The following is a 4,558-nucleotide window of genomic DNA, read 5'->3' as shown; positions in this document are numbered from 1 at the left end:
TAAGTAATTCGCATAATCTGCATACCAGGGACTGTTTTTCACAACAACTGCTAAAAGCTTTTCGTCTGGGAAGCTGTCATTAATAGGGAGTTCCTCCTTTGTTGCTTGGTCTTGTGGAAGTCGAGAGAGATGATCTGCTACTACATTGTCTACTCCCTTTCTGTCCACAATCTCTAAATCAAATTCTTGTAAAAGGAGAATCCATCTGAGGAGCCTAGGTTTAGCATCCTTTTTATTAAAAAGATACTTTAGGGCAGAGTGATCTGTGTAAACAATAACCTTAGACCCCACAAGATAAGATCTGAACTTTTCAAAAGCATAGACGACTGCTAACAATTCTTTTTCTGTTGTTGGATAATTGGCTTGGGCTTCATCAAGAGTCTTGCTGGCATAGTATATAGCATGAACCTTCTTGTCCTTTCTTTGTCCCAATACAGCTCCTATAGCATAGTCACTTGCATCACACATGATTTCAAAAGGAAGGCTCCAGTCAGGAGTTTGCAGAATAGGAGCTGTAGTGAGAGCTTCTTTCAACCTGTAGAATGCATTCTTACAAGAAACATCAAAGTTAAAAGGTACCTCTTTCACAAGTAGATTAGATAATGGTTTAGAGATTTTTGAAAAATCTTTAATAAACCTTCGGTAGAAACCGGCATGCCCTAAGAAACTTCTAACACCTTTAACATCAATTGGAAGAGGCAATTTATCAATTACTTCTATTTTTGCTCTATCTACCTCAATTCCTCTCCCAGATATTAGGTGTCCTAAGACAATTCCTTCTTGTACCATAAAATGACATTTTTCCCAATTTAAGACTAAATTCACTTCAGAGCAACGCTGCAATACTTTAGTTAGATTTAATAGACAGTCATCAAAGGAAACACCATAAACTGAAAAGTCATCCATGAAAACTTCCATCTCTTTTTCTAATAAATCACTAAAGATTGCAGTCATACATCTTTGAAAGGTAGCAGGTGCATTACATAGGCCAAAAGGCATTCTCCTATAAGCAAAAGTACCATAGGGACATGTAAAAGTAGTTTTCTCTTGGTCTAATGGATGAATAGGGATTTGATGAAAACCGGAGTATCCGTCCAAATAACAAAAGTATGAATGCATTGCTAACCTTTCAAGCATTTGATCAATAAAAGGTAAGGGAAAGTGATCCTTTCTAGTGGCATTATTTAATTTTCTATAATCAACACACATACGCCACCCAGTCACAGTTCTTGTGGGAATTAATTCATTATTATCATTTTTAACTACTGTCATCCCACCTTTCTTAGGAACCACATGAACTGGACTTACCCAAGGACTATCAGATATAGCATAAATTACCTTAGCATCCAATAATTTCAAAATTTCTTTCTTTACCTCTTCTTTCATCTTGGGATTTAGTCTTCTTTGAGCTTCAACAGAAGGTTTGGATCCTTCCTCCAAGAAGATGCGATGCATACAAAATGAAGAACTAATTCCCTTTATATCAGCCATAGTATATCCAATAACTTTTCTAAATTTTCTCAACTCATTGAGAAGTTTTTCAGTTTCTTTTTCATTTAAAGCTGAATTTAATATGACTGGATAAGTGGAATTAGCCCCCAAAAACTCATACCTTAAAGATGAAGGAAGTGGTTTAAGTTCTAACTTTGGAGAGTTTTCTTCTTGCCAATCTGTTGAAGACTCAAGAAGACTTTCTACTAGAGGATCTTTTTCTTTACACGGGGGACTTGAATCGATCAAGCAAGCATAATTAGGTTGAATCCCCTCAAGATCTATGTGCTTTCCTCCAACTAGAAAATTCTCCAAGGGATCCCTCAAAATAGATCTCATGACTTCTTCCTCCATGTCTTTAGGCAATATATCAACCCTGCAGCAAATATTTTCAAGAGAAGGTTGTCTAACAGATTTAGCAATATTAAATTCCATTGTTTCATCATTAATGGATAAGGACAATTTTCCATGTTTGACATCTACTATCACGCCTGCTGTAGCCAAAAATGGTCTACCTAGTATGATTGGTATTTGTTTGTCCTCTTCCATTTCTAAAACAACAAAATCTCCCGGAATTAAAAATTTACCTATCTTAACTGGAACATCTTCTAAAATTCCTATGGGATATTTTATAGATCTATCTGCTAACTGGATTGACATTGCTGTAGGCTTTAATTCTCCCATATCTAATTTCTTGCAAATTGATAAAGGCATTAAACTGATACTTGCCCCAAGGTCACATAAGGCTTTTTCAAACCTTAGATTTCCAATGAGACAAGGTATAGAGAAACTACCAGGATCCTTAAGTTTTTTGGGCAAATTATGATGGATCAATGTAACAGTCTCTCTATCATCCAATTTCCTTCGGTTAGCTAAAAGATCCTTAAGAAATTTAGCATATGTAGGCATCTGTTGTAGAGCTTCTACAAATGGAATGTTTACATACACTTGTTTGATCATATTTAAAAATTTTTCAAATTGTCTATCAAGTTTAGTCCTTGCTAACCTTTGAGGAAAAGGAATTGGAGGGTGATAAACAGTTTGAGGCTTTGATGAAGATACTTTTTCTTTTTCTAATCTCTCTTTTTCAGGTTTTTCAACCATAGGAGAAGCGTCTTCATCAATCTCAATATTATCATTTTGATTAGACACAGGTCCGTCTAATTTCTTCCCACTCCTTAAAGTCACAGCATTAACATTTTCAGCTGGGTTTGCAACTGTTTTACCTGGGAACTTACCTGGAGAATTGCTTGAACTAGGCATCAACTGTGCAATTTGATTTTCCAGCATCTTGTTGTGGAGAGTAATATTCTCAACCTTGACAGCAAGGTTTTGAATAGAATTTGCCATTGAATCATTGGTCTGTTTTTGATTAGTGACAAAATTCTCCATAAGGCTTTCTAATCTTGAAACACTTTGTTGAATTGAGGGTGTCTGTACTGGATTTCCTTGCCCATTAATGAAGTGATTGGGCGGACGGAAATTAGGTTGCTGACTGCTACTTCCTTGAACTGGGTTATTCTTCCAAGAAAAGTTAGGATGATTCTTCCAACCAGGGTTGTATGTGTTGGAATATGGATTACTCTTCTCTCTTCGAGGAGTGTCATAGAAATTATGAGAAGCTGCCACTTGTTCAGTAGCATCTTCTTCTTCTCCAGTAAAAATTGAGGTACAATCTACTGCAGTGTGCCCTTGTTCCCTACAAAGGTCACATACTTGATTTGTAGCCACTGAATTAACCTTAGCTTTTTCCATCTTGTCTAACCTTTGATTAAGAGTATCAAATTTTGCTAAGAGTAACTCAATATTGTTCACTTCATATCGCCCCGGAGTTCCTTTCCTTGCTGTGACTTCTCTTTCACTGTATTGGCTGTGATTTGAGGCTACATTTTCCAAAATAATCATGCAGTCATTAATAGGTTTCCCCATGAAAGATCCTCCAGCTGCTGAGTCTAATATCATGGTGCTTTGTTGGTCCAATCCTTCAAAGAAAAATTGGATGGTAAGCCAACGGTTGAAGCCATGTTGTGGGCATGCTTGAAGATATCCCTTGAACCGCTCCCATGCTTCATAAATAGTCTCTCCAGTGCCTTGTTGGAAATTAGTGATTTTCTTCCTCAATTCTTTAGTTTTAGAAGGAGGAAAGAATTTCTCTAGAAAAGCTCTTTCACATAATTCCCAAGTTGCTATCTTTTCTCTAGGCACTGTTCTTAGCCACACCTTTGCCTTATCTCTCAAGGTGAGTGAGAATAAGCGGAGTCGCATTCCATCAGAAACTTCATCATCAAATTGCTGGGTCTCACAGATTTCCAAGAACCCCTCTAAGTGGTCATTAGGATCTTCTGATGGTAGTCCTCCAAAGGTGTTCTGTTTGAGCATATTCACCAGAGAAGCTGGTACAGTAGCTCCAGTTTGCATCTCCCCTCCAGGTATCCCACGAGCTATGGGTGCAGAGTAATCCCGAAGCGGTAAATTATCTCGTTGTGCAGCCATGGCAAATTCTCTAGAACGGTTTCTTTTCCTTCTCAGGAGAGTTCTTTCAATCTCAGGATCAAGTGGTGTTGGTTTCCCAAGACGTAGAGATCTCTTTTGCATTAACCCTAAAGCACTGCAAAAAAAAAGAAGAAAGTGGCCCGTGAAATCTGAATTGGAGAAGTAAACACTAAAAAAAATTATTTATTTATTTAATTTTTTTTTTTTATTCGAATTAAAATAATTGTAATTTAAATCAAGAGACGTAGTCCCCGGCAACGGCGCCAAAAACTTGATGTATGAAAAACCGCAAGTGTACGGTTGTCGTCAAGTAATAAATATCGAATCACAGGGACTACGTGTTTGACCTAGAATTACTAGTATTTTAATTTGAATTTTAAAACAGATGGAATTTCTGTTTTGATATGATAAGATAAGATTTCATGGTAAAAGAGATAGTAATGCAATTAATGAATAAGATAAAACTTTAAGATAAGATAAGGAGATTTCCGGGAATCTAGGGTTCGCACAAAGAGTTCCAACATTATTGAATTATTATTTTCATTAATTAATTCTATTCCATCTTGAAGGTAGT

At 36.6% G+C, this 4,558-nt stretch overlaps 1 non-coding gene across 1 annotated transcript; it reads left to right on the top strand.

Moving 5' to 3' along the window:
* The first annotated feature begins 3,508 nt into the window (after window positions 1-3,508).
* LOC145950195 (small nucleolar RNA R71) lies at window positions 3,509-3,615 on the top strand. Its single transcript, XR_014428302.1, has one exon. It is a non-coding gene; the product is annotated as a small nucleolar RNA R71 (small nucleolar RNA).
* Window positions 3,616-4,558: the final 943 nt, after the last annotated feature.

The sequence above is a fragment of the Cajanus cajan genome, chromosome 7, assembly GCF_000230855.2.
Source record: "Cajanus cajan strain Asha chromosome 7, NIPB_CcT2T_4, whole genome shotgun sequence".
Classification (NCBI taxonomy): domain Eukaryota; kingdom Viridiplantae; phylum Streptophyta; class Magnoliopsida; order Fabales; family Fabaceae; genus Cajanus; species Cajanus cajan.
The sequence above is the reverse complement of the archived record's forward strand: the minus strand, read 5'-3'. Positions and strand labels throughout refer to the sequence as shown.